Raw genomic sequence first — 10,266 nt, 5'->3', positions numbered from 1 at the left:
GCCAGACAGTCCCCAGTCCTCTCCTCCCGACGCGAGGCTTCTGTTAGGGGTTCCCATGTGCCAGCGCTCCTTCCGCCTGTTGAGTCCCTGAATGTGAGTGGCAGGGAAGGAGGAAGTGTGTGTAACGGGGACACTGAAGCAGAGAGGGCCGTGTCCCTGGAGAGCAAGAGCTGCATCAGTTAGACTGGTTAGTGTCCCGGTTCCTGCGGCCGCTCCAGCAAACCACCGCCAACCCGGTGTCTCGAGCACACAGCAGGCACCGTGCCGTCTGCGGCCGGAAGTCCAGGGTGGGTCTCCCGGGCTGGAGCCAGAGTGGCCGGCTGGTTCCTTCTGGGGAGACTCTTTCCTGGCCTCGTCCAGTTCCCAGAGGCCCCACCTGCCTGGGCTGACGGCCCGTCCTGTGTTTGCAAAGCCAGCACGTGGCGCCTTCCAGTCTCCCTCAGGCTCTGCCTCTGCCCTGTGATGGCTCCTGGTGACTGTCGGCCCACCCGATCATTCAGGCCTCCCTCCTTATTCTGAGGCCCTCTGTTCTGTGGCCCCTCAGTTCTGCCTGCAGCCCACACCCCTCGCCGTGTTCTGTGACATCGTCACACAATCCCGAAATGGGAGCGTGGACAGTTTCATGGGGGGCAGGGGTGCGGGAGGCGATTACTATTCTGCCTAACCCACCTGTATCTTAAAGGATATATTTGGGATATATGTATTAGTCACATGTGGGAAACTTTTTTTTTAAGTTAAACTTCCTTTGAATTCTTAGGAAAAAATGTTGCCGCGTGAAGATGTCCAGGGAGAGGTGCCGCCCCCAGCCTTGGCCAGGACGGTCCCTGCAGGGTTTCCCTCCCGCTCCAAGCCGGGGCTGCGTCCCTTCCCTTCACGTTGTCCTCCCGGATCTTTTTCGTGTCTTTGCCAAGTGAGCTTGGGGCTCAGGGCAGGTCGTGGGGCTCAAGCTCGCAGGCCCCGAGGGCTGTCTCGCCGTCCGCCTGCAGGAGCTGCGGGGACTTGCAGAGAATCTGTAGGAAGAAACAGCTTCCCTTTCTTATAATTGGGAACATGGGAAACTAGATCCCCCCCCCCCCAAATAGTTTCCTTGTTTGGGGAGAAACCCGTTCGAGCCCTGGCATGGCCAGACTGTAAATTAGAGCCACACAGCTGAGATCTAGTCCCAGACGCTGACCTGTGAGGTCTAACTGCTCCTTCAACGGGGAACCGTTCTTCCAAAGGAGCCTTGTGAAAAGCTGCGTGTTTAATCGCGCCAGGCCGGCGCCTGGGTTGCTGCTGGGCCCTCACCACAGCCACTTGGGCCTCTGTCTCCCGCAGAGGAGGGCGTGTCGCCTGCAGGTGGAGTGGGAATCGGAGCCCTGTGGTGCTCAGGCAGGAGGAAGTGGCAGACGAAGGCTTCACACGGGCTCTCCGGGAAAGGCAGGAGCCGGCGAGCGCCGCGCGGGAGGCCTCGCTGCCGCTGGGGCACCAAGATGTGACAGGAAGACACGAAGCAAGTCCCCCACAAAGTGCCTCCGGCCTCGGCGAGTCGGCATCAGTTTTACTCCATTGTCTCTGAATACCTGAGCACTGGACGTTTGCGTAATTAACCTTTTGCTCCACTCTGCAAGAAGGGGCCACGAGCCAGCGTGTCTCCACGGGGGACGCCCACGTGGGACGCCCACGGTCCCGTGCTGGGTGTCGCCTTCCGTTGGAACAGGAGCTCACTTAGGTGAACCTGATGCGCACGGTGCTCATGGGAGAGAAGCCCACCTGACGCCTCGTGTCCCGCGTCCCGCAGACGCGTGGTCTCTACTCGCACTGCGTGGCCTTACGCGTGGCTCCGTGGGCAGTGTGCTCACCGGCGATGCCTCTGCCCGGTGTGCCCGGCTGCGTCTGCAGCCACAGAACCAAGGACAGTCGAGGCCACGAGGGGGACGGGCTACCTGACGCCCTCCGCTCCCTGCAGCTACCCAGGTGGAGAGTTGTTTTTAATGTGCTGCTTTTTTTTTTTTAAAGACCAGAGGGGGAACTGTGGGCGGCTGCTCACCGCTGTGCTGGGTCAGCCGCCGTCTCGGTTCCGAGAGCGACCCATGCTTCGCCCGAGGGGCGTCTCGTCCCCACGCCCAGCTGTGACTTCACGGCGTTCCCTGACGAGTGAATTCCTGGGCTCCTTTGCCGAATCGTTGGATGACTTTTAAGAACAAAGCACGTTTGTGCAGAAGGGGATTCAGCATGGTCTTTTTTTGAAAAGAAAGCACATTCGATGAATTTGGACCAACTGTGAAAATCACAGCCTCTTCCCCCCCCCCCCCCCAACTCCCCACCCCGGGGGTTTTGGGTTTTTTCCCCCTTTTCAAGGAACCAGGGGCGGGTGGCAGAGCCTTTCCCGGATTCATCCGAGAAGGGGGGGCGGGGCGGGGAAATGCCCCGACTTCCCACGCCGAGGGACCGGCACTGAGGGGGAAGGAGATCCCACACTGAGGCTCCACGGGGCAGAGCATCAGCCCCAGAAATCACTGCTCATCTCAGTGTCATTTCCCCGGAATGCGCGGGGGGGGAGCTCCCGCTAGAAAAATGAGAACATAACAGACGGGACAGCCTTGACATTGGATGGGAGGGATGGGAACTGACATCTGTCCTTCTGGGTCAGAATAACATTCACCCCCCCTCAATCCAGAGGAAAGAACGGGGGCACCTCCACGGGGGTGGCTTGGACCCCCGACCCTCCCCCGGCCCAGGCCTCAGCCGGAGGGGCCCAGCCCTCAGCCCCGCAGGGCCGCATGTCTCTGTGAAACACAGCTCCTCCCCCTCCTCCCGGGCTCTGGAACAGGGAGGCTCCCAGAGGAGGGAGGGGCACGCGCTCAGGACTCTCACCTCGTTCACGCGCTCAACACGCACGTGTGAGGCGCTGGGCTGGTGCTCCCGCCGTGCCCCGCGTGATTACAGAGCGGACGGCCTCCTGTCCGCCCCACAGGCCCTCAGCACGAGTCTGTTCATTCCTCACTGTATCCCCGTCCCACCCTGGGTGCCCCTTCCTGGCGGCCATTCCCAAGGACCCCGCTGCCAGCTGCAGGGCACCCCTCTCCCCCGTCGGAGCTCTGGGAGCCTGGGTTGGCTCTCCAGGGGCCTCGAGACCCAGCTGGGTGTCAGACAAGGCTTTTCTCAGAAGGGACTCTCAGGCTGAGAGCTGAGGGTTAAGTAGGAGGAAGCCAGCGGTGAGCAGGTGCAGGGAACAGCATTCTAGGAAGAGGGACCAGCAGGTGCAAAGGCCTCTGGGGGAGGACCTGGAGGGCAGGGTTGTCTGGGAAAATGGAACCAACAGGAAGCACGTGCCTGTGAAAGGAGAGTGTAGGGAATTGTTGGTTGTGGAGGCAGCACCGTTGGTGGAATTCATTCCGAGTCCAAAGGCCTGAGAACCAGGAGCTGGCGTAAGTCCAAGCTGGGGGCAGGGGAGCCTGAGAACCAGGAGCTGGCGTAAGTCCAAGCTGGGGGCAGGGGAGCCGAGGTGCGGTGTCCCCGCTCCAGCAGGGAGGCAGGGAAACGTGGGGGTCCCTCTGTCCTCTGCCCTTGGCTCTCTTTAGGCCCTCGCTGCCCCTGCATCTGCCCCTGCCTCTGCCTCTGCCTCTGCCCCTGCCCCTGCCTCTGCCTCTGCCTCTGCCTCTGTAGGAGGTGTCTACATCTCTCTCTCCTGTTGGTCTGCTTCTCTGAAACCCTCCTCGCACAGCCCTTCCAGAACCCCATCTGAGACTAGTGGCTAAGAAAGGCTTGTCCTGCATTTCATTCCCTTGTCAGAGAAAATAGTCAGCCCCACCTTTTCTGGGCTCCGGTAATGAAAACACAATCACCAGAGGCTGCGCCAGAGGCTCGGGAACGGACAGGAGTCAGTGCACGGCTTCCCCCGCGGCTACAAGGGGGCAGGTGCAGGTCCCCGCAGTTGGCCGGGGGTGAGCGGTGAGCACACACCTGGCCCCGCCTCTGGGCTGCCCTCCGTGCCCCTGGCGGCGCTTCCCCGGCCCGGCTGACCGGGACAGAGCAGGCAGAGGGGGAAACAGCGGAAATACATTTTGGAAAATGGACAAAGGATTCTGAATGTATTGACTGATTTGCTAAGGGTCTTGCTGATTTATGACTGACTTCCTCATGCACTTTGAACAGCCTGAAAATCTTTATTTTGCAATGAAGGTGGAAAAAATACAACAGTTCTTTACAAATCAAGGATGATATTATTTTTAAAAAATAAACTTTCCATCCCATAGTTTTAGATTCACAGAATTTAGACAGTGTGCGGAGGGAGTTCGCGCACACCCGCCCCGCTGGCCCTGTTATAACATCTGTGAGCCCGGCTACATTTGTTACAATTAATGAGCCAAGTGGACACGTTGTTACTGACTGAACTGTACTCAGATTTCCTTAGGTTTTACCGCTGCCCTTTCCTGTCCAGGAGAACCCCTCAGATACCAGTGTCTCCTTAGCGCCTCCTGCTGTGCCGGTTTCTCAGACGGCCCTGTGTGGGTGACCGTGACCGTGTGAGGACGGGCAGGGATTCTGTGGGAGGCCCCTCCGCTGGGTTTGTCCGGGGCTCCTCCCGTGGAAACAGGAGGTCTGTGGAGTCAGGTTCGAGGACACAGGTGGAGTGTCCTCCTCCCGTGCTGCCCACACGTCTGAGTGCGCAGCGGTGCCTGAGCGCCTGGCGGGTCCATAGAAACTGGCTCTGCAGGCAGACCCGGTGACGTGACCGTAGTGGCCCCGGCGCTCCCGCCCAGCCGCCCTCCTCACACATGGGACGGGGTGGAAGGTCACGGAACAGGTGGGGCCGTGAGCTGCCAGCAGGGCGGAGGGGCTGGGACATTCGGGAACCAAAGGGCTCTGTCTCACCTTTGCCCCCAGACCTGACAGCTCCCACCGGGCTGCCTCGTGGGGACATGGAAAACGTGTTTCTGAAATGAATAAGGTCCCAGCAGACACACAGGCAGAGGCTTCTGGGTAAGAAGGTCCCAGGTTCTGCGTGGGGCCAGGTGAAGCTCCGGCCCCGGATGGAAACCCGCGGCCCCAGGCGCCCTGCGGGGCTGCTGTGGATGCGCCTCTGCCACACGCAGCCCTCACGTCCTGGGTGACTTCCAAGCAGTCGGTAGCCGGATTCAAGCAAGACCACGCCTTTTTAAAAAAATATATATTTTATTGATTTTTTTACAGAGAGGAAGGGAGAGGGATAGAGAGTCAGAAACATCGATGAGAGAGAAACATCGATCAGCTGCCTCCTGCACAACCCCCACTGGGGATGTGCCTGCAACCAAGGTACATGCCCTTGACCGGAATCGAACCTGGGACCCCCCAGTCCGTAGGCCGACACTCTATCCCCTGAGCCAAACCGGCTAGGGCAAGACCACGCCTTTAACAATGTTCTTTTTTCCTCAAGGAAAATGACTGTTCTTTTTAAAATAAATCTTTATTATTGAAAGTATTACATATGTGCCTTTTCTCCCCTTGCCCCCCCACCCCAAGCCTTCATACCCACCGTCTGTGTCTGTGGGTTATGCACACGCGAGAGGCTCAGGCGAAAGCCAGAGCCCAGGGGGCACAGAGGGGCCCTCAGGCCTGGGACCCACAGGCTCCTGGTGGTGCTGGAGGGGGAGCCTTTGGAAGAGCGACTCGCCCGGCCAGCCTGGGCCCGCAGCCCAGAGGGGAGGCAGGTGTCGCCCATCTTCCTGATGAGCTTCACCTCCTCACCCAGGAAGCGGTTCGGCAGGAAGTCGCAGAGCTGAGGGCCTGAAGGAGGGCCTGGTTCAGGCTCCTCTCCGAGGCCAGGCGGCCTCCATGGTGCTCACCTTGGGGGGCTCCTGCACGTCCTGGAAGAGAATGCGGTTTCTCGGCGTTAAGATGCTCAGCGCCCTCGCGCATCATCTCCGCCAACGGGAGGAAGAAGTGGCCCCGCCCTGGAGAGCCACACCGTCCCCGTGGGAACAGACGCCCAGAGAGAGGTGAGTGTGGAGGCCGTGGAGGCCGCAGAGGCCAGGCCAGGCGGTGACCGCAGCCTCCACCTGCTGGGGTAATGCTGACGGATCCGGGAGCTCAGGGTTGTTGGGCAGTGAGGAGTTAAGGTAGGAAAAGCCGGTGTCGGCTGGTCCCGGAGGAGGTTCTGCAGGTGGAGCCTGGATAAGACGCAGGAGGGGGCCGGAGGCTGGGAGAAGGGGCGTCCCTGGAGCAGGAGACAGAGCGGGGCCGCCGAGGGCACTGGAAAATGACTGTTCTTGTGTTAAATCCTGCAATAGTGGCCAAGAATTTGTTTTTGTTTTTTAAGCAGGAAGTTGCCAGGAAGCGTCATTCTTTTGTTGATTATATCTGCTTTTTAGGACACAAAGTTCTCTTTAATTATTTTTGGGGGGAAGGGACGCCACACTTCTACTCGATTATGAGAAACCTTTTCACCAGCATAGAAGTCTCCGCTACACTCGCCCTGCCCTGGGGCCGTGGGGGAGGGTCCGGGGCTCAGGCTCCTCCGGGAGCTCACGGAACCCAGCACCTTCCTCTGCGGCCTCCTTCCTTTCTGCTCATCTCCCTTCACACGTTTCAGGAAGCTCTCTGGGCTCTTGAGGGCTTAACAGGCTCAATACGGGCACTGACTCCCTTGGCCAGAATCTTGCCCTCACCTGCGCGTTCGCGATGCCATGGCGCGCTGGGTGGCACACAGCCTCGTCCAGCGTGGCCGTGGGCACGTGGGTGGGGCCTTCCTTTCTGAACAGCCCATTCCCTCGATGTCCGCCGTATCGCCTTCCTTGTAGCTTCGCATGTTCGTGGCCGGAGGAACAAGTCCGTGTTTCCTAAAAGGCCTAGGGGACACGGAACGCTGCCTCTCTCTCCCTTTGTGCTAGTCATTTTGGTGAATTACTGGAAGATGGTGGTGATATTTTTTAACCTTTTAAAAATAGAGAAGCCACCGGGCGGACAGAACAGGCGGGGTTTGTGCTGTGGGCGTGGCTTGCTGAGCCCCGAGGCTGGTCCTGGAGCTGAGATGCGGCTGCGGGTCATCCACACCAGCTCGGGGTTTAAACCCACACACCTGCCAGCACGCCCATAGTGTGTGCGCGCGCTCGCGTGTGTGCGTGTGTGCGTGTGTGCGTGTGTGTGTGTGTGTGTGTGTGTGTGTGTGTGGTGTGCTCTCCTGTCCCCAGAGTGTAAGGGGCACGGCCCTGCTGTGGAGGCGGGAAGCCCAGAATCAAGGTGTGAGGAGGGGACCCTCTCGGAAGGTGCTCGGCCTCTCTTACCTCCAGGGTCACCAGTGACCTCGGTGGGTCGTGGCTCCCGTGGCCTCCATCCTCACCTGGGCCCTCCCAGGCGTATTGGACGATGAAGCGGGCTTTTTGGACTGGAACACGCGGTGTTCCCGGGCAGGATGGTTCCCGGATTCTTTGTCTGTCGGAGTCGAAGAATGAATCCACGGACGGAAGGTGTATAGCAAAGGTGGAGGGGGAAGGGTCCCACAGAACAGACTCCCCCGTGGGGAGGGGAAAGGGTGCCCTGAGTTCCTTTTCCCTGCGGCTTACGAAGGCTGCAGACCTTTGTGCCTTGGCATCCCCTCTGATGGGTCACTATTCCCTTGGACTGGTTACTATAGTAACTCCTGGGTCAAAGGTCAAACCTCACCTGGGACCCGTGAGGCTCTCCCCTCCTCCCTCATTGTTTTCCGATCCCTTTGGCCTTCTTCCTCCTCTGAATGACGGCTTCCTTCCGCTTAGTGACTGCAGACCTGCTGCTGCTCCCAGCCCTCGTTCTAGGGCATGTGCCCATGGCAGCGCCTCAGCTCCCCTGGTCTAGGGAGATACCCCTGCTGCTGCTCTGGTCCCCTTAATTTCTAAAATGTCCTCAACCTGCCTATTTTACCCCCCAAAATTCCTGCTTCAACGAGGCCCGTCTGGTGACTCATCTTAACCAGTTCCATCTGCAAAGATCCGGTTTGCAAGTAAGGCCGCCTCCCCAGGGGCCGGGTTATGGCTTCAGCAGGGTTTTTCGGTGGAAACCACTCCAGCCCTAACAGGTGGCCACCAAGTAACACGAGGCAGGAAGGACAGCCATGGCTGCGGGGCTGGCCGGGGCGGCGGGGTGAGAGGCCACAGGGACGCGGGGGCAGCTGGGATGGGCGGGCAGAGAACAGAACGCTCTTTCAGGAAAGGCATCAGGAGGGGGTGGAGGGAGGGCCAAGCTGGAGAGACCCTTGTCCCTGTGAGCCTCGCTGGGGACAATGGTTCTTTTACTGGAGAAGCTGGATTGAAAGGGAGACCCTCCCAGTGGCGGAGGGGACAGCCAGCCCCTCCTGGGGCCCCTGTTCCCTCTTGCACAGCCTGAGGCGCCTCCACCCTGCACGGCTGTGCACGCCCTCCGCGCTCTGTGCTCCCAGCAAGAGGGGCGGAGAGACGGGCCAGCCCACAATTTTTATTTTATTTTATTTGTTTTAAAATATATTTTACTGACTTCAGAGCGGAAGGGAGAGGGAGTGAGAGATAAACGCATCAATGACGAGAGAGAATCATGGATCAGCTGCCTCCTGCACGCCACACACTGGGGATCGAGCCCACAACCCGGGCATGTGCCCTGACCGGGAATCGAATCGTGACCTCCTGGTTCATAGGTCGATGCTCAACCACTGAGCCACGCCGGCCAGGCCAGCACACGATTTTTAAAAAGTAACTATTTGAATAAAGTAATTGAATAATTAAAAAAATATGTTGCGAAGTCCAGAAAGCTTCGGGGCGCTTGGGGTCCAATTGTGTTCTCTTTTTGTGGGACCGGTTCAGGTGGGGTTTCTTTAGCACAGTGATGGCGAACCTTTTGAGCTCGGCGTGTCAGCATTTTGAAAAACCCTAACTTAACTCTGGTGCCGTGTCACATGTAGAAATTTTTTGATATTTGCAACCATAGTAAAACAAAGACTTCTATTTTTGATATTTATTTTATATATTTAAATGTCATTTAACAAAGAAAAATCAACCAAAAAAATGAGTTCGCGTGTCACGTGTGTCATAGGTTCTCCATCAACTGCCGAGTTTGAGGAAACAAGTGGCTCCCTGGCTGGCACCGTCTTTCCCCAGAGCCCATGGTGACACCTCGACACCGGGCGGGTGACGGGGAGCAGGAGGGCCAGGCAGCCAAGCTTTGTTTCGGAAGCTTCTCCGGTTTTGGGGCCACACCTTCCCCCACACCTGCATCACCACACCCGACACCCGGCGGAGGGTAGAGGGAGCCCCACTCAGCGAGCATCAGTCGATGAAGGCTTCTCTGTGCGGGGGCGTCACAGTCACCCCACGGGCCTAGGCATCTCCTGCAGTGACCAGCACCAGCCCGTGGCCCATCCGTGTGCCCCTCAGCCCCCACCAGAGCCCCGACAGGCTTAGTGCTGCCAGGCCCCGACTGGGGTGGGAAGGCAGTGCCTGTCTGCTGGGGAGCACAGACACCCCAACAGGGCCAAGGGCTCCGTGCTCGAGGTGACGGGGCAGGGAGGGGCCGTCTTCTGCGAGGCAGTTGCTCCTGCTGGCAGCTTGGCTGGAGGCTCAGCAGGCTGCACGGGGCTCCCCGGAGGCGGAGTGAGGGGCTCCATCCTCCCCTGTGCGGCTGCGCCCCTCATCTCTGTCCCCAGCGGCTCCTGTCCGCCCTTCCTGCCCCCAGGAGGCCACGTCTCGTCACTTCGCATACAAAGGCCTCGTCTTCTCTCCCAGGGCAGCGCTGTTCAGCTTGTTCAGTCGCCCTCAGCGTGGGGCCTGGTTTAGGAGGGTCTCAGACACAAGATGTGTTTACTTTTTCTTTTTACAAGTAAATCGCGGTAAAATACACGCGGCACAGTTGTCAGCGTGCAGCTCAGTGGCGAGAAGTGCGTTCATCTCCCGGTTCTTCACCTGGTGAAACTCTGCCCGTTAGACACTGACTCCCCGTCCCGCCCCTCCCTCTGCCTCCACGGACAGGCCTCCCCCAGGAGCCTCGCACAGTGGGACTCGCACCCCCAGGAACCTCACACAGTGGGACTCCCCCAGGAGCCTCACACAGTGGGACTCCCACCCCCAGGAACCTCACACAGTGGGACTCCCACCCGCAGGAGCCTCACACAGTGGGACTCCCCCAGGAGCCTCGCACAGTGGGACTCGCACCCACAGGAACCTCGCACAGTGGGACTCCCCCACGAACCTCGCACAGTGGGACTCACTCCCCCACGAGCCTCGCACAGTGGGACTCACACCCGCACGAACCTCGCACAGTGGGACTCACACACGCAGGAACCTCGCACAGTGGGACTCCCAC

At 59.3% G+C, this 10,266-nt stretch overlaps 1 long non-coding RNA gene across 1 annotated transcript in view; it reads right to left on the bottom strand.

The window, feature by feature from the left end:
- Window positions 1-6,521: 6,521 nt before the first annotated feature.
- LOC106695333 overlaps window positions 6,522-10,266 on the bottom strand; it is a 5,205-nt gene continuing 1,460 nt past the window's right edge. Inside the window, exons 2-3 of the long non-coding RNA XR_002827354.1 lie at window positions 7,245-7,392; window positions 6,522-6,809 (exon numbers count right to left, since the gene is read on the bottom strand). This is a non-coding gene — a long non-coding RNA (uncharacterized LOC106695333). The remainder of the gene's footprint in view (window positions 6,810-7,244; window positions 7,393-10,266) is intronic.

Source organism: Myotis lucifugus, unplaced genomic scaffold (assembly GCF_000147115.1).
Source record: "Myotis lucifugus unplaced genomic scaffold, Myoluc2.0 scaffold_1112, whole genome shotgun sequence".
Lineage (NCBI taxonomy): Eukaryota > Metazoa > Chordata > Mammalia > Chiroptera > Vespertilionidae > Myotis > Myotis lucifugus.
Note: the sequence above shows the minus strand (reverse complement) of the source record. Positions and strands in the feature narration are given on the sequence as shown.